Raw genomic sequence first — 27,474 nt, 5'->3', positions numbered from 1 at the left:
AAAAGAATCAAAAATTATCTTGAGTCAAATGAAAATGAAAATATAATGCGATTAAACATCTACATTAAGAAGAAAATCAAATACATATTTAAATTTATACCTCTAAGAACTAGGAAAAGACCAAATGAAGCCCCAAGTTAGTAGAAGTAAAGAAATAAAGATCAGAGTGGAAATAAATGATATAGACACTAAACACATAATAGCCTTTTTTAAATTGATTAATCGTTAGCTAATCTAAGAAAAAAAGAGATGACTGTAAAAAATAAAATCAGAAATGAAACAATACAACTGGTAACACAATATCGCAGATAAAAAGAAACTGCAGTGAACAATTATGCACCAAAAATTGGAAAACCTAGAAGTGAATACATTCTTTTAAAAGTTGGATACTAGAAACATCCAACCCACCAAGACTGAATTATGACAACATAGAAAATCTGAGCATACCTATGACTATTTAGGAGATTGAATCAATAATCAAAAAACTCTCTGTGAGCCACCATATATAAAAATAAAATTTAAAAAAAAAGTTTCTTTTGTATAGCACAGGGAACTGTGTGCAATATCTTATAATAACCTTTCATGGAAAAAATGAAAACAAATAAATGTATATATGTGCATGACTGGGATATTGTGCTGTATACCAGAGAAAGACACATTGTAATTGACTGTACTTCAATAAAAAAAAAAAAAAAAAAAAAAAAAAAAAAAAAAACCTAAGAAACAAAATACCTCTCAATACAGAAAATCCCCCATATGGTTTTATTGGAGAAATCTACTAAACTTCTAAAGAAGAATTAATACCAATCCTTCTAAAACACTCCAGAAAAATTGAAGAGTAGAAAACACTTCCAAACTCATTTAATGATGGAATCATTCCCCTGATCCCCAAATCTGGCAAGGACACTATAAGAAAAGAAAATGACAGGGCAAAATTCCTGATGAACATAGATGCAAAATTTCTCAATAGAGTATTAGCAAACCAAATTGAATAGTACATTAAAAGGACCACACACCACGATGAAGAGGGATGTATTCCAAGGATGCAAGACGGTTCAACAGCCACAGAATCAATCAGCATGCTACACCACATTAACAAAATAAAAGGTAAAGATTATACGACCACCTCAAAAGATGCAGAAAAAACACTGACAAAATTTAACATCCTTTCATGATGAAAACTCTTGACAAACTGGATATAGAAGGAACGGACCTCAACCTAATAAAGGCCATCTATGACAAGTCCACAGCTAACATCACACTCAGCAGGGAAAAGCTAAAAGCCCTTCCTCTAAGATGAGGAACAAGGCAAGAATGCCCATTTTCTCCACTTTTATTCAAAATCCCCCATATGGTTTTATTGGAGAATTCTACTATGCAAAATAGTACTGGAGGTTCTAGCCAGAGGAATTAGACAAGAAAAAGAAATAAAAGTAACACAAATTGAAATTAAATGAACTCCATTGGCAGATGACATGACCTTACATACAGAAAACCCCAAATAAAGACTCTACCCAGAAACTGTTAGAACTAATATACAAATCAAGTAAGACTGCACGATACAAAATCAATATGCAAAAATCAGCTGTATTTTTTCTATGCTCTCAACAAAGTATTGGAAGGAAAAATTAAGAAATCGATCCCAAACACAGTAGATCAAAAAGAGTAAAACACTGAAGACTGTATTTAACCAAAGAGTTGAAAGATCTGCACACTGAGAACTACAAAACACCGACTAAATAAACTGAAGGAGATGCAAATCAATGTAAAGATATTAGAACACCTAGGAGAACTTGGATCCTGTCCTTAAGTCCCAGCCCTCCTGGCTGGGTCTGTGGGTTCTGACCATGACACCTGTCTGAAAGCTTCTCCTTGTAACCACCTGGGAACTCTTTTCTACTTCTCTGTCAGCAGTCCTGGGCATCAACTATCTCTCTCCTTCCTCGAGGCCAGGGGTCTCCCAAATTTTTATGAAAAGGGCTGGATAAATATTTTAGTTGACGAGAGTCCTACATCTCTATCATGGCTACTCAACTCTGCCATTGTGTCCCAAGGACAGCCGTGGAGAATACATAAATTATGGGCATGGCTGTGTTCTAATAAAGCTTCATTTACACATCAGAGGGTGTGCAGGAGTCGTCTGTGTGCTTCATTTCATTTCTGGATCTCTGTCCTAGGCCACTGGCAGGCTCTTCCTTTAGTTTCCTTGATTCTTGTGGGATCCGCACAATCTCAGGGGTGGCCCACCAGGACCACTAATTGTGCCACAGGTGTGACATATGCCACAGACAAGAAGAAAAAAAAAGATTTCATTTTAATTTTTTTCCCCATGAATCTCAGAAACAACACTTAGGATGTATCTCGACCTTGTTTTTCTGCATTAATAAGCAACTCAGCCTCCTGCTCCCAGGGTGAGGATACATCGGGAACATAAGCACAGGCTGTCACTGCTGTTAGGGGGACACCATGCACAGTGAGTGTGCTGCACACTTGCAGGGCGGTCTCACGATTGCCTTTCTATCTGGCAGCAGGTGGAGTTTCAGGTTTCTCATCACTGAGAGAAGAATGTAGTCCCCATCTCAGATCAGAGAAAGCCCCCTAGGAATAAACCCTGACTGTGCTGCTGGCGTTTCGGGAAGAGAGAAGCAGGTCCCAGCTGAGAGAATGGAATTACTGACCTCTTCTCGCTGATACTAACCACTAACATATAAAATAGATAAACACTTTTCTACTGTAGAGCACAGGGAACTATATTCAATATCTTGTAGTAACTTATAATGAAAAAGAATATGGAAATGAATATATGGATGTAAATGAATGACTGAACTCCTATGCCGTCCACCAGAAACTGACACAACATTGTAAATTGACTAGACTTCAGTAAGAAACAAAACCAAAACCCCAAACCAAAAACAAACAAAAATCAAACCAAAGAAAACAACAACAAAAAAGAGTTAATGACAGAGCCAAGACCTGCCCCTCCTCAAATCCAGAGCCAACCCTGATGGCTCTGCCTTGGTCCCATGAGTGCTGGCCTGTTGAGGGACCACACCCTACTGCTTAATCTTTTCTCTTTCTCCTACGTATCCAACTCCTTCCTCTGAACTGAACTGTTACCTTTAAGCCCACTTTAAGTCTCTCCAAGCAATACGGAAACCAAACCAAACCAACCCTTCATCTCTTCCTTTTCCCCATGTCTTTACTTCCCCTTGTCCACACTAGTTGTCCACTCCGCCCTTCTAATCTGCTTTCCAGGCTCAGCTTTCCACTAGACCAAGTCTTGTTAAAGTCACCTGTGACATACAGGTTGCTGAATTCAGTAAGCGTTTTTCTCTCCTCAGTTCACTTGATTCTGGACCGCACTTGCTACAGCTGACCTCTCCTTCTTTCTTAAAATACTCTGCTTCCTGAGTTTCCACGACAAGCCTCTCCCTGAATTTCCTCTTGCTCACGGCCCTGTTGACTGCTGCGTTTTCTCGTCTTCACCAGCTGAGTGCTATGACGCTCTTACTTCCTGCTAAACACTAGGCAAATAATAGGATATAATTAGGTCTGAAAGAAAGTCTGTAGCGTTGCTGTGTTAAAGAAGTGGCCTGGAGCGTTCTCTGGCCCCTTACTCCTTCCTGCACTGCAGCTCTTAACAGTAGCATCTTGGTTTTGAATTATGAACCTGCGGTCTTTTTTCAGTAATATCAGTGGAGCCCAAAGGAAACTTTCTACTCGCTTAATCTTTATCTGACTCTTCCCTCACCTAAACCTTAAATCTCACTCAGTTTATGTGTTTCTCTCATCTTTGACACATTTGTTGGGACCAGTTCCAGATTATGTAGGTCCCGTCCCCTTATCTTGACTTTAGGACACAACTGGCAATTGAAGAATAATTTGTTTTATTTTATTTTATTTATTTAATGGAGGTACTGGGAATTGAACCCAGGACCTCGTGCCTACCAAGCATGCACTCTACCACTGAGCTATACCCTCCCCCCCGACTTGAAGAATAATTTCAAGCCAAAGGCTTTTGTAATAGCAGGTCACGCAAATGGCTCTAATGGATTCAAGTGAGTGCTCAGAGAATAGGTTCCATGAGAGGAAAGGGCTCTTACTAAACTGTTAATATGGGAGGCAAAGGGGTCCAACATCCCAGAATATGGGCTCGGGGGGCAGTGGCTTGTGTGGGGGTGTTGGGGCCATGGAATAGACGCCAGCACAAATAAGCCTACAAACAGGGTATGCGATGATGCTGAAATTAACTGAAGGAATTCCCAGAGAAGGAGGTGGAGTTAAGCTACCAAATCTTTTCACTCCATTATTTTTGCCCAAGATTCTCCTTAGCTTATTCTCTGAGAGCTGTTAATTCAATCTGAACCCTAGAAAACAGTCACCATTCTCTAGGGATACAATGCTGGCCTTCATTTGAGAGTAATCGGTTGTCTGATAATTTCATGTCTTTGGGTCTCTGCTGTGTTGTCTGGAAATCATCCCATGGATCAAGAATTATGACATAGGAAAGACGAACAACGAGGCAGCTTCAACGAGACCCATAACAATGCTCCAACCGGATGGTGGCATTTAAGATAGATGGCAAATGCCAATTCTGAGGCACTTCTGTAAGAATTTTGTGTTTCCCATTAGGGACATAATGCAGCCTCCATCTAATCTGCAAGTTTAAAATTGCAAATCCAACCCTTGGGAGAAGACTGGGTGAATCGCAAGTGACTATTGCTTAAGTTTCACATGAATAAATATATTGGCTGTGTTGGTGTTATTCAACACTCAGAACCACCAAATACATTTTTGTATCATTTTATTTGTAGAAGAATGGCACAATTATTTTCAGAATAAGTAACTCCTCAGTTTAGTGACAATTATGTTCCATTATAATAATTAAAATCACACTGTGCTATTTGGATGAACTCAATAGAAGAATGATTTCTTGGGGGAAGATTTAATCGGATCATTATTTTTTTCTCCAGCATTAAAAATATCTGTAAATTATTTCCATTCATTGTACCACTGCTTAATTTTGATTTTTTTTTTTTTTTTTTTTTTTTTGCTGTCCTGTGGAAAGAAATATCACGCACAAGATGGAAGCCTCAACCCACCCTTGAACCATCTGTGCACCCTAATTGTTCTTGGAGGTGTGCCGGGGCTTGGCAAATTCGGGGCTCGTGACTGGGCATGATAGCAGGGCTACAGATGGTGGGAGCACCTGAAACCAGGTGGGTGGAAGCAGGCGGTGGGCGAAACAGCGGTGTTTCAGCAGACTGGTCTATGGAAAGGAGAGCTCTAGGAAGTGGGTGAGAGATCGTAAGGAAGTGTCAACAGCTCTCTTGGGGGTGAAGCTGGCAAGAGCTTGGAAGGGCATTAGGGCCTCAGGCTGAAGGGCTGGAGTTCAGGAAAGCACTCCTGCTTTAAGGGTGAACTGACGCATAAAGCAGAAAGCCCAGGTGGGGGATGTGTTGGGCCACCAAGGCAGGGGCTGGGGGGCAGCCAAGGCCATTTGGACACTGTGATGTTCTAGTTCACTCTGACGCTTATCTGACACTGGAATCATAGCAGTGAGATGATCAGCCCTGCTTAGGCACTTAGCGGTCTGCTGGTAGGTGCTGCTGCTGCTGCGTGCGTTTGTCTCGGCTTGAGGTACCTCTTACATTGGATGCAGAGGACAGGGAATGACCATTTGGATTAAATGAGTGAGGTGTCGGGGGTCTTAACAGGAAAAGCCTAAACCTGGGGTGTCAAGGCAAGGGAGGGAAAAGCAATCAAGCCAGAAGTGCTCACATCCCTGACAGAACGACAGGTTGATCTGCGGCCCCCTCTGTGTGCCTTTGTGAATGTGAGTGACACGGGAATAAGGGGCAGTTTGTAGCCAGATGATCCGAGCCCTGAAAGGTTTACAGACGCAGGAACCAAGAACCTAGAAATGTCTGCCCCATAGTCGGTGCTTAGCACATATTTGTTGGAATGAAAACGAATGAACCAATGAATAAAAAATAAAACAATAGCAAATGAATTCTGTCACCTGCAGAGTTCCCAAGCTCTCTGAACCTGGGAACAGGGTCAGAGATCCTAATTCGTTGGCTAATTCTTTATTATTTTCTGATTTTTTTCTTATCATTTTCGTTCTATTACAGTAAGTCTATAACTCATGAAACTCAAACTTTGTAGCAGCAGCAGGAGCAGGGAGACATATGAATTCTGGGAGAGAAGAGCTTCTCCAGAGACAATAATACAAGAACAGATGTGAGACGTCTTCTGAGGAGAACTAGAGCTGACCTGGGGCGGGGGCGAGACAGAAGCCAGTGCAAGGTTCCTAAGTACAGCGAGAAAGAAAGGCGCCTGGAGGGATGGGTGTGCACGCTTCTCAGAGAGACTCGCATAGCTTGCACATAATTCTTGTACTCTACGCTGCTGGTGCAATGATCTCACGTCCAACAAAGGGGCTCAATCGTATCTCATCCTCGGAAAAAGGAGGCTCCTAGTATTCCTATTCTGTAGGAAAAGCTATCTAACCTGTAGGTGGCTCAGTCCTGGGATGAGATGATCAAGGGCTTGGTTTGCTTTTTATTTTAATAATGTAAATAGAGTCAGGATTGACAGTGTATTGAGAGCCATGTGGTTGTTGAGAGAAAACTCCACCCTATTAAAAAAAAGTTCAAACGATAGGGGTCAGAATCTCCTACACTCAGTGGGGCCTCGTCTCACCGATGTGGGGTACAGGTGGGATCCTCTAAGGACACAGTGGCAAGTCATCTGCTGGTTCCCTGGAACCAGCACCACCAATGTCTTGCATTTCTGTTCATCCATAAAACCAAGCCGTGCATGTCAGAAACCTTTTTTTTTTTTCAGTTATTCTGTACGCTTTTGCTTGAAACTCCACTTCAATTCCCCCCACCACACTGGTCCACGACATTTACTTCCGCCCCCGACACTGTATCTGTATTAGGGCCCCTCTCTTGGTAGGCCTGACTCTTGGCCTAACTCTGACTTCTGGGTCTTTGGCTTCCTGTAATGTCACTGATACCTTCTTCCCTAATCATTGTATTGATCCTGTGAGACTCATTCTAGAATTATATATTTTCCATTGCATAGCATCTTGCAAAGTGTCATTGCACTTAACCATAAGCTTCTTGAGGCCATAAAACATGTTTTTTCATCATTGCATTCACAGTCCCTGACACGGTGGTTGGTAGTCGGTACATCCTGGTTGAATGAATGAATGACAAGTTCATCCTTTGAGCTTGGAGAGTTTATAAAAGGTCGCCTTTATAAATCGAAAGCTGATATATGTACATGTATGTGCATGATGGGGACATTGTGCTGTACACCAGAAACTGACACATTGTAAATGACTGTAGTTCAAAAAATTAAAAAATATATAAAAATAAAAAACAGAATGAGAGCTAGAATAGCTTTTAAAAGTTCTGCATCCACTTCACATCATTACCCTGGAGTTGTGGACCTACTTCCTGCCCCGGAATGTCTCCCAGGGTAGTGGGAAAACCAGATGCATAAGTAGTGTCTGTGAGAGGCCATGATAAAGATGTAAACAGAGTGCTGCGGAAAAATGGAGTCACAACTGTGCAATCTGCTAGGGACAAGGCAAGGAAATGCCACTAAGGTGATCTTTAAATACTGAAGAGTAAGCAAGCAGATAAAGAGGAGTGGGCAGTGGTCTGTGTGGGACGGTTGGACAGGGGAAGATGTAGAACCTTGCTAGCAGAGGCTTATTACAATGAAAGGCAAGAGACATAGGATGATTGCCTGCAATTTAAATATTGCTGGAGCATAAAGTTCCAGGCAGAGAAGGGGGTGGGTGGGGCTAGAGAGGTAGAAGAGCCCAGGTCTCGAGGGGCTTTATACGTCAACAAGGATCCTCAGTGTTGTTCCGTGGGTAGCGGGGGATGGCACAGACAATTTGCAGCTCAGAAAACTCTGGGAGGTGTGCAAAGGATTAATCTGAGGTGGGCACTTCGCAAGGCAGGGAAGTCAGTTAGAAAAACAGCAGCATTCTACAGGAGAGAAGTGTGAGGACCCGGTCAAGGCAAAAACAGACGTGGAAATGAAGTGTCCAGACTTTGTGGCTGAACGGCAAGGGGTCTGCACGTTATACTGGAGTCAAGAATAACTCCCAGGTTGCTAATTACTGGGCAGTTGGATGGTGGTGAAGTCTTTTCCCTCTAGATCTCTGAGGCACTTTTTATTTCCTTCCATTTTCATGCCCTTGATTGCTGATCTGCTAAAAGACATCTACTGGAAGTTTTAACACAACTTGGAATGTATACACGCCTCTTACTGTGTGAAATTATATATTCTAGCTGATGGTTGGGAACTACGAAGCCACAATTTTCACTGAGCCAGTCAGCTCCATTTTTGACAGAGACTTAAACTTCACAAGAAACAAAGAGTGTTCTTTATCCCGTCCTTGTTTCCAGCGGGACCCTGAGCGAGCTCAAGTCAGTGTATCAGTTCTCAGGTTCCAGAAACTTCCTTTGAATAACTTCTTTGTGAATAATCGCATTTTCAGTGATGATGTTGCCTCCCATGCTTAAACAAATCATACTTCCTGTAACAGAAGCCCTTGCTGTCTCATGCCCCCTCCTCTCACCTCTGAATTCACCCACAGCTGAGGTGACAGCGTCTGTACACGTGGACAGTTGCCCCTTCGGGGCCTTCCTCTGTTTGAGGGCTTTGCTGGAGAGCTGTGGATGAGTGGTGGTCGCCCAGAATGACCAGACACCCAACACCTCCAGGAGTGACTGTCCACATGTGAGGGGCTGGAGTCAATAGGTCAATGTCCCAACTTCCCATCACTCATGTGAAAATATTGAGACACCTACAGACTCCCGAGAGGGGCCTGGCAGGCACGAATGAGCCTCAATTGTCCACAGTGAGGACCTGCTCAATTGCACACCCATTACTGATTTTTTTCCCCCTTCCTTGATTCACTATCCCCACTCCCTTACTTGTGCTGCCTGAGGTCACACCCCAAATAAGTCATCTCACGTGCCAGTTTATCAGGTTAGGTTTGGGAGCAGTTGTACCTAAGACCCTTCCTTTTCCTTTGATGTAAGAGTGTAGGGATGGATAATGAAGTTACGGTATATTTATACAATGGAATACTACTCGGCCATAAAAAAGAATAAAATAATGCCATTTGCTGCAGCATGGGTAGACCTGGAGATTGTCATTCTAAGTGAATTAAGCCAGAAAGAGAAAGAAAAATACCATATAATGTCACTTATATGTGGAATCTTAAGAGAGAGAGAGAGAGAGAAATGAACTTATTTACAAAACAGAAACAGACTCACCGACATAGAAAACAAACTTATAGTTCCCGGGGGGAAAGGGGGTGGGAAGGGATAAATTGGGGGTTCGAGATTTGCAGATATTAGCTACTATATATAAACTAGACAAACAGCAAGTTTCTTCTGTACAGCACAGGGAACTATATTCAATATCTCGTAGCCTAGAATGAAAAAGAACATGAAAAGGAATATATGTATGTGTATGTATGACTGAACTATTATGCTGTACACCAGAAATTGACACATCATAATTTAAAAAAAAGTGCACGGGGAGAACTCTCTGTCCCTGACTCCGGGTACTCTCTGATGCTACAAGGCTTAACGAGTCATCCAGGAGAGAACTAGGATTCAGCTGCTGTTGACTCCTCTTCTGACGTAGCTCACTGTACGAGACTTATCAGCACACATACAAGATGCAGACTTCAGTTTTCTGAGGCAAGGCTGGAAGTACCTAGAGGCACGACCTTCTGCGCCGGGCAAAACACGTTCATGTGCTCGTCCCGCTGATTCTTCACACCGCTTTGAAAGGGCAGCTTACTTAACCCCATTTACAGATGGAAATACTGAGAGGTGGATGGAAGGACTATAAAAGCCCCAGTATGACACGGTCTACAAAAGCCTGTGTCAGGAAGAAAAGAGGCCTTTTCACTTCGAAGTCGAACTGGATGCCATTCAAGGTATAAAGTAGTTACTTAGAAACTGAAAATCCTGGGGAACACCTTATTTTCATTAGTATGACCCCCCCTGAAAAACCTCACCTTTTTATCCCTGAAGTTCAATAGAATTGTGACCACAGAGTCCCCCTTGTCCTATTTGAAAAAAGCAAGAGGTGAGGGGAAGAGGGGCAGGATCTTAACACGGATCCAGCTGGCCATGTTTCAGATACCCACAGTGGGCTCACTTCCGCTGCAAACAACTCTTCTCTCATGATGTTACTTCTGTCTTTAAGACATTTCATCAGTTTTGCCTCCTGCATCAGAGCCTCACCGCCCTCCCTGGCCTGCGAGGTTACCCTAAGCGTCTTCCCTCCTGCCTGTCACCGTTGGAGCTCAACACACATCCTCCTGAAGTCAGACCACTTCTCGTGCCATCACTTCTTTCTGCCCGACCCATGCCTGTCTCCCTCCACTCAAGTCGCGCCCACACTTCATGGTCCTGCGGACACTCCCCTTGCCCTGCTCCCAAAGAATCCCACTGCTCCCGGCCTCAGGGACATCTTCCTTTTCCTAAACTGTTACCAACGTGTATTGGTTTGCAATCAATTTAGGGGAAGGGATAGATTTTCCAAGTGCTTGGCAGCTTGCTACACGCAATGCAACTGCACAAAACACATCTCGGCTGTTTACAGGCAGAGCAATGAGGAGGGACCACCTACTGCAGGTCTAAGACTTTGTTTCTTCATCCAGGAGAGTTGATTAACTCTGCGTATGGCTCTGGGCCCTGAGTGAAGGAAAGCGCCAAGAGGAGATTCCTGAGGGCCCCAGTTTCAAACATATTATGTATTTGCAATCACAAAAGAATGTATGAGAACTCTCTCCCAAGGTGCAAAACACTCGTTCTTCACCTGCCGAGACAGAGCACCACCGATGTATTTCTTGCGTTAGGTTTCAGATTTCCCATTGAGATGGATTCTATGGGAGACCTTAGAGGCTGAAAATAGAAAACTGGGATTGTCTCGCAAGCACCTGAGGCCGAAGGGGAGGGTAACCGCTTTGTGTGACTGGAGTGCAAACGGAGGGAAATTCCCCTGGAGCTGTCTGGGATGTGGGCCTGGCCTCCGCTCTGCCCTGCAGAGCTGTCTTGAAATAACTTGGAAGCAGCTCCGAGTTTGGGTCAGCTCTATCGGGAAGACAGACAGGAAGAGAAACAGCCATGGAGCTGAATGGGTTACTGAATTAGGAATTTGGAAAGGGGTCGGGGATGGGCAAGACAGAAAAAGGGTTGTTTCTTAAAGGAGGGAGCAGAAGATCTGGAGCAGGGCTGAAGATGCTCTTCCTGCCAGGGCTGCTGGCTGACTGCTGACTTCCTTGCTTATGGAAGGATGGTTGTCAGGAAGCCCATCTCAGGCATTGCAGATAAAGCCTTAAACCACCGTGTTCCTCGCAGGTCAGGAAAGGCTTAGCTGGGGGTGAGCTAGACGGGTGGGAAGGGAAAATGATGGAAAGCCAAGAACTCTCAAATGAGGAAGCAGCCCCAAAACAACAAAACCAGACCTCACTCTGTAAGGGCAAAGGTGACAGGGGAATGACCAGCCACTCAACACATTATAATTCACAACTACTGTGTCCCAGGCAGGGTTTGTCAGATGCTCGGACAAATACGGTGAGTTGAGGAGACCATGAGATCCTGCTCTCCCAGGAATTCATGTTTGAAGGAGGCCTGAGTAGGAAAGGATTGAGAGATGAGTCCAGAGGCAAAAACAAACAAACAAAACAAAAACAAAAACAACCAGAGGTCTGAAGAAATGCCATTTGTTTCTATAACTTGATGCTGAATGTGGAATGCCTTGAGAGTAGGTAGGCACACCCAGGTGCCTTTGTTCCAAGCCCTTCTTGACTCCTTGAACTGCTGAATTTCCTGAAATGCTTTCCTGTTACCGAAAGCACTTGGGTTTGCAACGCCTGCACGGACCCTAGTGTTAGGGATGGGGAAACTGAGGATGAGAGAGGTTAAGGGATTTACGTCTGTTTTCACACCACGCAGAGGCTGGACGAGGAGCTGGGCTTCCTGACTCCGAGTCGAGCACACGTGCCAGGCTGTCTGAGTTCTGCGTGACCACGGAGAGCGGGTTGAGTCCCCTTTGACTCTCCTGTCTCAGTTTCAGAGCGATGCATGGCTGCCGTCTACTGCTTTGGTCACTCAGTGGCCCTCCTCCCTCGTCGGCCACTTTTTTTCCCCTTTTCCCAGGTGACTCAGACAAGCAATCTCATACAGACTTTAGAATGTTGGGAGCAAACCGAGATGGACAGCTCCAAAAATCAATTACTGTTTCAGCTCCACGGAAAAGTGGCAGCACGATGGTGACAGCTGCTCAGATCTGTTCCTTCTCCCCCACCCTGGAAATGAATTCTTATCCTGGCTCGGGCCCCATCTGCTTCTCAGCCTTCATCTCTGGGTCATCGCTTCGATACAGACGAGGGAAACAGCCACCCTTCCGCCCAGCCTCATCACCCAGAAGCCGTCAGCACATAATGATTTTCAGTTGTAACTAACCAAGTTGAGAGCATTGTTTTAATTGTTATTGAATAACTGTAAATTATGCAGGGCCACAGAGAAGACAGGAGGTAATGGGGATGGGAATTGTACTTCTGTTCAGAGGCATAAATTTAGGACTATGGCAATTGTACTGTGACTTCAAAAACAGAATTTATGGTGTTTTTATTTATATATATATATATATATATATATATATATATACTGGGAAAACTTCTAGACTAGACTGCATTTTCTTTCTAATAGTAGGTTTAGTTTGTTCTCTACAGAAAAATGACAGGGCAATAAAAGAGGTCCTTGCTTTATGAAACCAGAATATTTTAGATAAGACTCGGCACCGAAACTTAATTGGTTTTATGCTGGTAGAAACAGAGAGAAGAAATGGAATGGTCGTGTCACAGCCCCCAACTAATTCAGTCATAGTCTGAGAAACAAAAAAGAGAAGAAACCAGCATTCTATTGTGTTAGAAAAATCAACCAGCTTTTCCTTCATTCATTGTCAGCCATGTGTGAAACTCAGCCACGTTCTTTGGGACATTGATATTAGCTACTATATGTATATAGAGAGATATATATCCAGATAGATAGATAGATAGATAGGTAGATAGATAGATAGATAAAAAACAAATGTCTTCTGTGTAGCATGGGGAATACCCATGTATTCAATACCTTGTAATAACCTTTATGAAAAATAATGTGAAAATAAATAGATGCATATATATCTGCATAATTAGGACATTATGCTGTATACCAGAAGTTGACACATGGTAACTGACTACATTTCAATAAAAAAAAAAAAACAAAAACAAAACCCTGGTCCTGTACTGTATGTCATTTAGTTTGGAAAACAGAAAAGGCGTTTTGAAGCAAAGACTAGGTTGTGCAGTTCAAACAAATTACATGAAAGGCAAGGATGAGTTGGAGCAATCCGGGAGAGTTTCTTGCACACGTTTGATGTGGAGAGAAGATCTGAGCCTGTGGAGAGAAGCGTCTCAGGACGTGAGGCTGGTGCGATATCAGTGAGGTTGGAACAGTGGAAGGGGCACCGAAGGGACTCCCTAGTCTGAAGCAGAGCGTCTCTGCTGGAACGTTGGTGACCGATGGCTGCCATAAATGCCAGTCGCTGAAAGACAGAGCTGCTAAAGACTTGAGTCCTCATCCTGACTTCCCAATAGGGGTAACAGCCCCCTTTCAGGAACATAAAATAGGGCTGAAGAGGGAACTAGCGAGGTGGAATACTTCCCCGCAAATCTGTCCCGCTGTTTGACTGATGACCTCTAAGGGCATCTAACCAAGAGCCACGCCTTTCCTTCCACCATGAGAAATGAGGTTTCAAATGCCAAGGAGCTGGACAGAGGGAACATTGGGATGGACAGCCACTGAATGATAAGTGACCGATGGCCAAGGCTCTTCTGAGAAGACGGTTGGGTGAGTGGAGAGGCAAAGAGGGTGCGTGATGCCTGGAGATGACAGGGGAAGTGACACATTTTGTTGGTGTGGGTCGTGGAGAGTAAGAAAGGACATGCAAAGGGAGGCCTCCTGATGTCTCAGAGCAAGGCTCTGAGGTTCAGGTAGACCTGAGTTTAACTCCTGGCTGCCAACTTCTGGGGATCAGAAAGTACTCAGCTTTCAAACAAAGGTGGCAAAATTTCTGTTAGATTAGAGAATTAGAGAGCGTGTAAAGAAAACATTTGGTGCAGTGCCTGGCTCCAACGGGCACTGAATAAATGGTAGTAATTATTAATTTAAAGAAAAATATAGGAACATCACAAAGGAACTTAACCAGCTTGACAATTTTGACAACATTAGCGCTGATAAAAGAGGAACTGGGGCTCAGGTGAGAAATTATTAAAAGTCTCTTCTTGTTCTTCACCTAATGCTTCCCAACTGGTGTGAAGTCACGTCAGGGCCTCTAACTCAGGGCTGTGAGATGCACCTGCTGTTTTTAATCTACCTAGAATCCATTTTCTTTTCTTTTTTCTTTTTTTTTTTTTTTGGTAACTGTGCCTCAGTTGTCCTTCGAGAAAGCATCTCACTCTACGATTAGTCCACAGAGCTTGTGCAGAGTTGAGCCTAACTGCCAGCAGCAGGGTGGGTAGTTGATTCAGGCATAAAAAGACAGAATTGTCCATCCTCTGCACCCCCCCCACAACTACTCTCCCTACCCCCAGAAATTTAATTGTCACTCACCAATCAATCCAATCAGAGCAAGTCAAATGTCTTATAACTACTGGGAAAAGAAGCTGTCTTTCTACGGGGCTCGCTGTGAGAACAGGTGGAAAGCTGAGCGCCGGCTACCTAATGAGAAGAACCTGCCAGAACGAAGCCACCCAGAGGACGGCAGAGATGAGAGAGACGAGAGAGGAAGGGTCCTGATGTGAGCAAAGCAAATGGGCCGGGCACGTTCTGAGGGCTCTGGGTATCAACTTTACTCAAACCTTTCAGAAAACTCTATGAGAAAGTTCCCAGTCGTATCTCCATTTTAGAGGAAAGTCAAACAGTGACTCACTGAAAGACTGAGTCGCTTCGAGTTACACAGCAAGGAGGTACCAGTTCTGGGATTTAATCCCAGGCCATCTGGCTTCAGAGCTTGCCTCGATCTGTGCTGTGCTGTCTTTTCAAGTGATGTTTCAGTTTCTGGGTTCCCTATACTTTTCAGCTATGCAGCCAACACATTTCCTTTTTGCACTAAGCCAGTAGGATTCTGCCACCGGCGCTCAAAGGAGCGCCAAGGGGTTCACTCGCACACTCAGTGCACGCCCCACCCTCCCCAGGATCCCAGTCCTAGCCCAGACCCTTCTTTTCAGCTGCGGAGATCACAGCCCAAATGTACAGACTTTCATTCAGTCCTCCGCGTTCTGGGACGAACCTGTGTTTCAATCTTATTTCCAACCCTCCTCTCCAAAAATTTCCCCCTGGCTGCTTGTTACTAATCTCTCAAGCCTGCAGCTGAGCTCAGTACCTCCTGCAAGTCCATTGACACCTCTGATCCCATGCTCGTCAGGGGAGAAGTCTAAAGTAGTATTTTACAATTTCTAGAAAAATCCATCTCTGCTTCAAAAAGTGTAGTACCCGCCTCCACTTTATTTTCTCCCCTCTCGCCAATGGGAGTGAGTCTACAGCCTTCTCCCCATACCCCAGTGTTCTTCGTTAGCTTTCAGGCAGTATTGAAATATTTCAAACAGGGTTTCCTTGGAGCCATTTCCTCCTCCCTTCTCTCTTCTCCCCTGGTCCAAGGGCGTTCAGCTGTGCTCCCAGCTCTGTGGGGTGGTTTGGATGCATCAAACTGAAATCTCTGGGACTGAGATTTCTTGAGTGTTCATGGCTCTCCAATTGACCACATGGATTTGTGTGAGACTTTGTCCTGCCTCAGAGGGAAGGAATCTGTTAGCAATGGACAACTGAATTGCCTTCCCACCCTGTGTGCCCTAAATTGGCCCCCAAATCCTGAAAGGCTGAGCTTTTCCCCTGAGGTGCTGGTTATACCACTGCCAGGCGCTTCAGCTTCGTTTGCAGCTGGCTTCTCCATTCCTTGCTGACCCAATACCATGATTTTCCCAAACAGATCTGCAAACATGCAAACTTCAACCACAGAACACCTTACAACTCCAGAGGAATGGACAACAGGCTGAGGAAGAAACAAAGGCAACAACCCCAGAGTGTGTCGTAGGGAAGACCTGGCTGTCCTCACACCCCGTTTCCGGGGAGGAACGGCTACTGTTTCAGATGACCGAGGAGGAGCACATTGGATTACCACGACATTGAAATGGAACTTCTGCACAAGGCAGAATAGAAGTCCACCTTGAACGTAACCCCCCTCCCCGATAATGAACTACGGCAAGTTCCCTGCATCTTAGCAGTAGTGAGAGGCCCCCTGGGAAACTCAGTGGTGGCGAAGAACCCAACGGTCACACCTCTGACTCTGCCCTTTGGCGGTGCCACTGGACCACAGAGCCTCAGGTCAACAGTAGCTTGAGATGAAGGCCACAAGGCCCAGGGCTAGCTGCTCAGTTCCAACTCTGGAGCCTATAAAGTGCTTGCAATTTTAGGGGAAAACGTGTAGAGTTATGAATAGAGCATATCCTCCCCCTTAGCATCCACTGAACATAGGTCACTAATTTCTCCAGTGGGGGTCCTGTAACAGAGGGACTGCGCCTTTAGGCATTGCTTGAACAACCCTAATACACCAATGGGACTTTGTCTTGAACTCATGTCACAAGAATGGAAAGAGAACTTACATATTTTGAATGTTTCCACTCTACCCTGAGTCATGGGTCTTAAAAAGAAGTATATATTTCTTTTTCATTTCAAAGATTTCTGTTGAACTAGTCAGTTGCATTCTGTTGACCGTGAACTAGTTAATCAAATTTTCTAGTTCCCTGGTTCCATCACCAGAAGAAAAGTGATTTGTTTCTTTTCAGGTCGCTGGGTAAATAAATGTCCAGCCTCTTTCTGGGGACATCGCTGCTTCATGCCATTTGGAGCTCTTGCCCCCAGCTCCGCTGCCGTCTCCTGTCCAGTGACCTCATCCCTCTTCCCCATGGCTTGGCCATCTCCAGGCACAGAGCTGCAGATTCAACAATGATGCATGTGGTTTCTGTCTTACTTCATGATGTGGAACTCATAATACATTCCACTCTTCCTGACTGTTATTTCTTTGATCCAAATATCCTGCTGGGATCTTTTAACTGTATGTTAATTCATCTCAGATCCAAACTCCCAGTGCTTAGTGACAGGGCAGCCTTTTTGTTCTCCAAAGAAAGGGGACTATCACCAATCTGCACCTGTGACTTAGATAATTAAGTAACTGAATGTTCCTTTCTGAGAACACCTTACCGAGTCTCTTGATGTCTCCCCTCCATTCCTCCTGAGTTACAATCTAAGTTCAGCCCTATGAAAGAACTGTAGTTGCTTGGAGAGAAACAGAGTATAATTCCTGGGCTCTTTTGGACAAGAATTTGCCAGGTTTACGAGCCCTATAATAAAGCATGTTATTTACCCACCTCATCTGATTAGAATATAGAGAGTGAAGGGAATGAAAAACTTATATGGAAGCCTAAATGCCATCGAGTTTATGATTTCCTCTGCAGGAAGAGAGTTAATCATTGGAAGAGACTCCTACTGTCTGTAGTGTGCATTAGAACCAAGGTTAGACTTCCTTAGGTCAAGAATAACTTTGAAAAAAGCAAGGGCGTCACTCTTATTTCCTCACTTTGGGAATTTAATGAAAAACATTAAAAAATATAAAACATAGACGAGTTAGCTTCGCTTCCCGCCAATTTTTTTCTAGTGATAAGCAATAATTGTACGGCTTATGTACAACCAATTGTGTCCCATTTCTTCTAAACATGTGGTTTATCTTCTCTTTTTATCATAATGGGTGACTCCAGACAATTTGCAGTGCTTTGGGAGAGGGCTCAACCAAAACTTTGGTTTGGGTTTGTTTCAACCCAAAACTGCTTGCAACTACAAAGGAAGGAACAATGGGCAAAGGCAGAAACAAACATGCTTAATTAACAACAGCAGCAAAAACAAAACAAGATGTGTTCTGTGAAGCAAACGCTCTCAAGTTCAAGGCTTTCAGCGTAACACATTTTTAAAAATCAGTGCGTTCGAATGCCCAGAGACCCAAGTCTCTCCACTCAGCACATCTTTACCTCCTGTCCTGTTTGCTCTCAGTGCGTTGGAGGAATATTTTCAACTTGACTTACCTTCTGTCTCGCTAATCCTCTCTTTAGCTGTATCCAGCCTGTTATTAAGTCCATCTGCTGAGTTCTTAATTTAAGCTATTTTGTTTTTCAGTTGCAGAGTTAACTTCTATTCCATTCATTTTTTACAGATTCTAGTTCTTGCAAGAAAGTCTAAATGTTGGCCATCTATTATTTTTGAACATATTAATCAAGATTAATTAAAATATGTCTCTAATAAAACTGATATCTGGGTTAATTAAGTTTCAGTTTCTATTACTTGTTTTTTTTCTCCCTCTTGGTCTATTTTTGGTAATTAATTTTATTGAATGCTGAATTTTATATATACATAAAATTCAATATACATAAATATATATATATAAAAAAGTTTACATATATATAAAATTGTAGTGCCTCAAGATGGTCTTTGATTTCCTCCAGAGGGGCCTCATTCTGTTCTCTGGCAGGCAGCAGAGGGGCAGATCACCTTGCTGGAGTCAGGGACTTGAACTGCTCTGCAGTATTTGTAAGACTTGTTACAATACTGTTTCTGCGGCATTTCTCAGGGACAGCCCTGCAGAGACACAAACTAAGAGCCTGCATTGCTACCTAGGGGGTCTCCCTCTTTGCGGGCCCTGAGCCTCATTCCTGTCTCCCTAGGTCTAAAAGACGGTAGGAGTCTCCGCTCTGACACGCAGCCACTTTCTTCTCGGCTTCTGCAAAGCCCTGCAGGCAAGTTTCCTGAGGGGACCCTGCACCTCGTGTTAGGCTCGCTTCTTTGCATCTCCCTCCCCCTGGGACCCGGATCCTTCAGTCCCGCCTGCTTTGGTGACCTTGACCATCAGTCTTCACTGCTCAGCCCTGTGAGTTGTCCTAAAGCTCTGTTAGCTTCTCTGTGTCTCAGTAACTACTTTCTGCCTGGCTGGCCGGCCACTCTCCTCACGCCAAAAATGAGCAAAGGCCCAGAAGAAAAAAAGCAGCCCTTTGATAACATTCCCTTCTCTCCGGGTCCTAGGCCGTCAAGTCCTGGCTGCCTCAGAGGCTCTCTGAGGCCTTTGGCCAGATTTCTCTTAAATTCAATCTGGCTTCTATGGTTGATTTTGGTTGGATAATTGACCTGCCACAAGCTTCTCATTACAGCCAGCGTTGAAGCCTCTTCATGGAATTCAGAAATACAGTTTGCAAAAGGAGTCAGAAAACAAGTGTTCACTTCCCAGGTGTCCAATTATTTTGACCAAGACGATGTCTTTCAATTACAAGCTAAAATACCCCGGCTTCTTTAGCATATTCACAAAAACCTTTTGCATAATTTTCCTTTTATTTATTTCTGAGGGGAGAGGTAACTAGGTTATCTATCTATTTATTTATAATAGAGGTAATGGAGATTGGCCCAAGAGCTCGTGCACACTAAGCCCGTGCCCTACCGCTGAGCCACACCCTCCCCCATCCTTCTGCATAATTTTGATACCTTGAAACAGGAACTTCCCTGTGGCCATTTCTCCTGAGTGGGGGATGACACTTTCTGTCTCCTTGGGTTTCCCAGCCTCACCCGTCTTTCAGTGTCTGCCAGTGACTTCAAGTAATAAATTGGAAGAACAAGCATATGCCCCATTGTGTTTTGCAGAACCCTAAAATGTTAATAATGATTGTATGTAAAGTGCCTTTAGGGTCATAATAAAGTTTATTACTTCAATATTCCTACACGTAACAGATTTCCTCGGCAGAATTTATCACAGCTTTTAATACACTATTTTGAATAGTGATAAAATTCAAACTTAAACGACCAAGGGATCCTTTTTCACAAAGTGTCTTGAAAGATAAGCATGGTAGGGAAAAGCTTTGGGAGACATATTCTTAAACACAATCTAATATTATCAGTTTATGGACTAGGTTACCTTGAAAAGTAGCAAGGTTCTGAAATAGTCCTTAAACACGTAAAGTGCCACTTTAGTTTTCAAAACTTTGAGAAGTAGGACTATTTACTGCTGAGTGAATTTTTGTAGTAAATTATTACTTTTAAATGAAATAACTCATTTATATGCATTGCTTCTCAAATAGTAAGACTTCAAGAGATGTTAGTTTCCTTTAGTTCGTAACTTCCCTTGAACCATGCAAAACCCTCTGTGAAGTAAATGATATCTGTATTTTAAATATGAATAGATTCAGGCTACAAGAAGTTAAATGACTTTTCAAGATGTTAGAAATATTAAGTGACAGTGTTGGTATTTGACTTAATATTACCTACTTTTAAAATAAATGCATGAATAACCTGACTCCCACAGTGCCAGACTGAGGAGGACTGGAAAAGGGCAAAGGGAAAACGGTGAGGTAGGTTTGGGAAAACAGACATTGAGAATGTCATTATTTTATGTCTTAGTATGTTCAAGGTAAAAATGTGATGGCAATCAGATCTCTCAACTAGTATTTTTAGTTACGCATGAGGTAGACAATTCTGGGAAAGAGGAGTGTATATCTTGATGGTAAGAATGCATCATGATAAGGAGGGTGGGGTGGGAAGGGATAAACTGGGAGTTTGAGATTTGCAGATACTGACTGGTATGTATAAAGTAGGTAAACAAGTTTATACTGTATAGCACAGGGGAAATGATATTCAATATCTTGCAGTAGCTTATGGTGAAAAGAATATGAAAATGAATATATGTATGTCCATGGATGACTGAAGCATTGTGCTGTACACCAGAAATTGGCACAACGTTATAAACTGACTACACCTCAATTAAAAAAAAAATACATCATGATATATTATAGCTAATACTTTAAAGGTACTTATTTTATGTATAAGACTCTGTTCTAAATGATTTACACATACGTATTAATTCAGTTTAATTTTAAAAGTCATTCAGATGATGTTAGTAATAATTACAACCTGCAGGAACCGCTATCAATTATTGGATATTTATTTTGTGGTAAGCCAGGCTTTGTAGGTGCACTGCTTGTTTTAATCCTAACAGTGAATGAATAGAAACTGATTTTTTTGTTTCATGATGAAAATGAGGCATAGGCAGTTAAGTGGGGGTCTCAGCATAATCTGATTAGTGATCCCGACCCAGACTGTATAAAACAAAGCTAGGGTTTTTAATCACCATCCTAGACTTGAGCTAAACCTTGAGAACTGTGTTAATGGGGAACAGAATCTGTGAAACACCACTTAAATTCTATGCCTTTTTATGTTTCCTCATTTGGAGTTCTATAAAAGATTGATGACCAGCACCTAAGCAATTATACTGTTTTGTATGATTGTTATGGTGGGGTAATAAATGTTATGGGACCCAGACAGGATTAATCATACAAAAATAGTAAAATCACGTCCCAAGAGCAGGTTTTTGCAATTTTTTACTCTGGCAAAATTGCATCTAAAATCCCCAAAGATAATAAATGCAATTAATTTCTAACATTGGTAACCATGGGATTCAGTTGAGAATGGCAGGTCTGGGAGGAGAAAAATTAAGTGTATAGCCACAGGAATGACAGCACAGTGCTCTTTGCATTTGAAGTGTCCTGTTCCCTCATCAACACCCTCTACCACCTCCAGCCGGCTTAGGGAAGAGGATAATGCTTTCACTAAGAATCTAAGTAATCCCCAAGAAGTGATCAGGTCAGCGCTTCAGCTGTATCTTTGTGCAGCTAAGAGCAGACATTAAGAGACTCCATAAATGCACGAACACAAGACAAGGTTGCTCTTCAGAAATAGATCTCGGGGAAGTTAGTGTTAGATTTTGTTCTTGTTCCCAGTTCCCACTGCCGTCCCTGGGAGAAGATTATACACATCCGCCAGTGGCTGTGTGACTTGCAGTGCTTTTCTGTGGCACGAGTGTATGTGTATGTCCCCATCCCGCTGATGCTGAGCATGGTGGTCCGACATGCTTTGATCGACAAAATATGAATGTATGTGATAAGTGAAAACTCTGTGATTCAACAATTCACCCATGGGAATGCATTTCACTGGTAGGACCTACTCCTCCTGCCTGAATCTCAAAATAAAGACAGCACATGGAACACAATGGCATGGAATTGACATATAACGTGAATAAGAAACAAACCCCTTGTTGAAAGTCATTGTGATTATGTTGTTACTGCAGCAAAACCTGACAAAAGCTGACTGATACAAAATTACCTTATATAAAAATCCATATTGATTTTCTTATTTAGAGTGATATTTTAATTACTTAATTTGAAAGAACAGTTACCATTTGGTTAAAAAAATTTTTTAAATCAAACAAGGCTAATTTTGGATGCTTCTAGGATTCTCTTCAGGGAATTGATTAAAAGGTTAACACAAATTTAGTAATTGTTTCTAGGGATATCATCTCACAATTGCAAATGTTGGATATCATTGTAAGTTGGTGTTTTGAAAGATTTTAAAGACCACTATAAACAGCAATATATTAGTGATGGCTTTGAAAAAAGTAAGAAGTTATTCCCACAAAATTAATGAGATAAATAGCAGTAACTGTATATCATGAAGCAGTTACTTCTCACTTAGAACATTTTTTTAGTGAAAAAAATTCCAGCTCAGATTACAAAAAAAAAAAGAATCTCAAACAACTTAGAAAGCAGGGAATATATTATATTCTAGATATCTGTTAAAATGATTCAAAAATTAACTCTATGAACTATACTAATATTGAAAATGTGTGTGAAAAATTAGAATATTTTCATGAAATGTGAATAAAACTATTTCTAAATGAGTATATTAGTGTTCGTATTATGTGAGTTTAAATATGTATACATAACTATATTAACAAATTAAATATTGTAAATAGACTGGCATATTTTCATCCATGTCTGTAAAATTTTTCTGTAAGAGACATGGGTGATGAAGTTTTACTTGGGAAATAAAAATAAGCTAGTACTGGGAGATATATGATACCCAAGAGAAACAATATACGGCTTGGTTAAGGGACTCTTTCATTCTTAGCAGCACCGAATCTTTGATAATGCTAGTGTTGTTATTTCGGAAGGCAATACTTGGCTCTTTTAAAGGCCTCTTCTAGATGAGAAATGAGTGTATCTTATTTTCTATAACACACCTTCCCTCTTTCTTAGACTGGGCCATCCTCATCCTTTATGTTTATTTTCTGACTCCTTAATGCATTCAGCTTATCGACTATAGCTTTGATTTTACTAGTTTTAAAACCTAAAGTTTCCTCTTGTGTGGTGGGAGATGCATGCGTATGTGTGTGTGTATGTAGAGGGGGTGGCTGGGCCTGAGTGAGTCTGGACTAAGAGTTTATTCTTGACAAATCAGCAATTTATGCCGATGCAGACATTTGTAAATGACCTTCTTCTATAGGACTTGGAGTACCAGCACCCACCTTGGATAGTCTAGGTTGACTGAGGTTAAAGGAAATGTACTCTTAGGGAAATATGATTGATCACAGAACAAAATCAACACTTTGAGGTAAAATATAGAATTTTCTGAAAAATGGTTAACGATTTAAAATGTTCAGACATAAGGACAGAGTGGAAAACTTAAAAACCAGGTTGAGCCCATTTTGATATACTTTATGAATGGTTTACCTTATTGGGCTGTAGCAGATTAAATATGGCCACAAATTCTTTCATTCTCTTCCCAGTGAGTATGAAATCTGTCGTCCCTGCTGTGAGTCTGGTGCAGCCTGTGATTGCTCTGACCGGTGGAATACGGCAGACATGGTTCTGCCAAGAGTGCTCAATCTAGGACTTAAGAGACTGGCAGCTTCCACTTTGTCTCTTGGCAGCTTGACATGGAGGCAGCCAACTGCCTTGTAAAACTCTTGAGATTGCCGTGCTGTGAAGAAGCTCAAGCTTTGCATGCACAGAAACGCCAGACTAGACTCCAGCTTCTCTAGCCGTCCTAGTCCAGGTGCCAAACATGTGACTGAAGAACATATGTTCACGTGACTCCCGTCTCAGCTGCCATCTGACTACAAACATATGAGGAACCCCAAACAAGAATCCCCCTGCTGAGTCCATGAACTCTAGACGCTGGAGATACAATAACCAATTCAATGAGCAACACAAGTAATCACCATGTTGCTTAATCTAGAAACCTGGGAATCATACTTGACTCTTCCCTCACTCAGACTGCCCACAATGTATTCAAATCTCAATGCCTGCACATAACAGGATATATATTTATATTTATACTTCTATATATGCTATGTGCATATATATACATACATGTATGTGTATGTGTGTGTGTATATGTATGTGCATTTTATATATATATATATATATATATATATATATATATATATATATATATATATATACACACATGGAACTTTGAAGTATGTCTCTAGGAAGCAGATGATATAGTTTCACACATTTGAAAATCATTTATGTTGCTGAGATGAAACCAGAATCTATATTTCCTGTAGATGTATCCTACAAATGTTTTTTTATGTTTAAAGCATATTCTGAAGCCCAGAATATCACCATTCAAAACCCAAACCATTTTTCAAGAAATACATATGAAACCAGATACATTCAAAGATAGTAAGAGGTTCGGGGTGGCTTGTTATGGATAATTAGACAATCTAAACAGGACTCTTTTACCTTGGGCTGTAGTAGGAACCATAATTAGCATAGAAGATTAAGTATACCTTCTCTTACATTCTTTTCATTCAGTTTTACCGAAAACCTTCCCAACTACACAAATAAAATTTGTGTGGTAGTGTTGTCAGAAGAAGTTATTAGAAGAAATACATTCAGCTACCTGTACGCTTCCCACTCTGGTGCCATATGCATTTCTTGAAACACGGTTTGGATTCAAGGCTCCAGTCTGTGACCAGGGAGCACAGCCTGAATTTGTGGGCCTTATTAACACTGCACTTAAATGAGAGCTCTAAAATTGTAGTTATCCTACGTTACAGAAACATATGTCATAATGGAATTCCAAGCTCCAGCCTAGCCCTTAAATACATAGACATTTGCAGGATACTTCCTGATGTGACTAATTATGTGGCTTCACTTAAGCAACATGAAAGACCTCTGAACTGGTCAAACTGTATCATCTAGCCTTGAGATACAGATCAGAGTTTCATTTATTCACCATATGTATGTCCATAGGCACACACACAATACGTTGGGGCACTAAGAGTTGAAGAAGTGCACAGTGGGCAAGGAGGGTGAGGGACAGATGAAGTATGATTTCCAAATCCCTGGCTTAAGCAACAGGAGAATTGTTTGCACTGTTGACCAAATTATAAAACAAAACACCAGAGAATAGTACATTTGGTGAGCGGAGAGAGAATAAATTCAGTTGTGACATATTGAACTTCCGATGCCTGCATCTAAGACGGGATGTCATGTAGATAGTCGGCATTATACGTGTCTGGAACGTGTAGATTTGGAAGTTTTCAGTCATCAGCCACCTGATGGTAATTGAGGTCATAAGAGAGACGAGATGAGTGGGATGTTACAGAATTTCTAAGATAGAGTCTCAATGAGCCTGAGTGGCAGTGGGAAACCGGCCAACTAAATTAAATATGCATGGTTATAGAGATAGGAAGAAAATCTGGAGTGCTGCCTGTCAGAATTAGCAGGAGAAGAGGTTTTCTAGGAGGATGACATGGTCGGTAACGTCAAATATTGTTAAGTCAAGCAAATAAATAAATGAAGAGTACCTGTTGGATTTAACTACGTAAAGGTCATAATGATTGTGATGGCAGCAGTTTTTGCAGAAAAATGACACAAATCCAGGTAAGAGTTGAAGAGTTTATAGACTACAATGAATTTCAAGCAGTGACTATAAATAATTCTCTATGAAATGCAGACTGTGAAAAGAAATCAAGATAGGGGCAGTATCTGGTAGGGGTCTATTATGTTATTTTGTGTTGGTTGGCATGTTAATTTCAACCCTCTCTTGGGTTTTCTAACTTGTTGGCTTTATGTAATGTGCAAAACACCCAGCAGTGTATTGTGGGCACAAAAGAATAACATAAATAATCTTTTAAAAATGAAATGTTTGTTCCAATTAGAGTGAAGATATCCTTAAGAACTGGAACTTAAGTTCACTCTTTTGAGTATTTCCTAGGTCGTTACTCACATGCTGTTTGTCATAATCTGTCCACTCCTATTACCTCCCAGGAGCTATATCCAGACCTACTCCATCAGTCTTGCAATCTGACGTTTTCCACTGGAGATAACTGTGCCCCTAAGCTTGACAATGGTGATCAGGGAGCTTATTCATATGACAGCCTTTCTCATTCTCCTCCCCTGCTTTCCATGGCTTCTGCTTGCCAGTAGTCTAGCAAAAGAAGGAATCTAATACAGGTTATGTGTGTATGTATTTTAATTGACATTTTTACACTGTCATTTTCTCTCTTCAAAAATGGCAGTTCAGAATTTTGCCGTTAATTAGTATGAATTTTATTAATTTGTGGTTTCCAGAAATCTGGATATAAATTTTTTGTGGTCAAAACTTTTTTTTTTTTACCTTTCTCAATATTCAGGATTTGTTTGAGAGTATCAATAGTGACTTTAGGTTTGGCAGTTACTTCAGTAATCAAACATAACTTTTCTGGATTTGAAAATTTAAATGAAATGAACATGAGTGGACGCTTCCTCTGTGCTGCATCCCGTACTGTGGTCCTTGAGTCTTTCATGACCATCAGTGGCGACGTTTATTTTAAATTTACTCTTTCTGCTGTAGGTGTAAAATAAAAGCCGTGTGACTTAACTCTTCTCAGTGTTAGTAATGTCATAAAAAAGCAGAAAGGAACTCAATTTATGAAAGCTTGTATTTTAATGGCATCGTTACAAAAGATATTCAGCACACTGCTTCCCACTTTAGAGCTTTTACAATCGTGGTGTTTCACACTCCTACAATAAATTATGTTGATTATGTGTCTCCCTTCTTTTGCAGATCTATTGGTCACAAATTTTATTTCTTGGCAGCAATCGTTTGATATAAAATTATTTTGTAGATGTTTATGGCATGCTTATCAAATTAGCATTTAAATATTTGTTATAGTTTTATGATGCAAAATTGGACCTATGATGATTTATTATACTATAACCCTACAAGAAAGTTTCAATTCTTTCTGGTTGTGTGATGGATAGTTCCCTGGAGTATATGCTGGAAAAATAATAATATTCATCAAACTTGTATAGAGAAGGGAACTTTTAGAAAATCCTCATAGTCACCAGTGCTGACTCAAATTATTCATAATAATTTCTCTTAAGTATGTATTTCCATAAAAATCTTAAGTATGACTCCCTTTGACCGCAAACTCAAAGCAAAGGATAGAATTCTAAAT

At 41.7% G+C, this 27,474-nt stretch overlaps 1 non-coding gene across 1 annotated transcript; it reads right to left on the bottom strand.

Annotated features, from left to right (window-relative positions):
* Positions 1-3,909: 3,909 nt before the first annotated feature.
* TRNAT-GGU (transfer RNA threonine (anticodon GGU)) lies at positions 3,910-3,982 on the bottom strand. The gene has a single exon. It is a non-coding gene; the product is annotated as a tRNA-Thr (tRNA).
* Between the last annotated feature and the right edge of the window lie 23,492 nt (positions 3,983-27,474).

Source organism: Camelus dromedarius, chromosome 33 (assembly GCF_036321535.1).
Source record: "Camelus dromedarius isolate mCamDro1 chromosome 33, mCamDro1.pat, whole genome shotgun sequence".
Lineage (NCBI taxonomy): Eukaryota > Metazoa > Chordata > Mammalia > Artiodactyla > Camelidae > Camelus > Camelus dromedarius.
The sequence above is the reverse complement of the archived record's forward strand: the minus strand, read 5'-3'. Positions and strand labels throughout refer to the sequence as shown.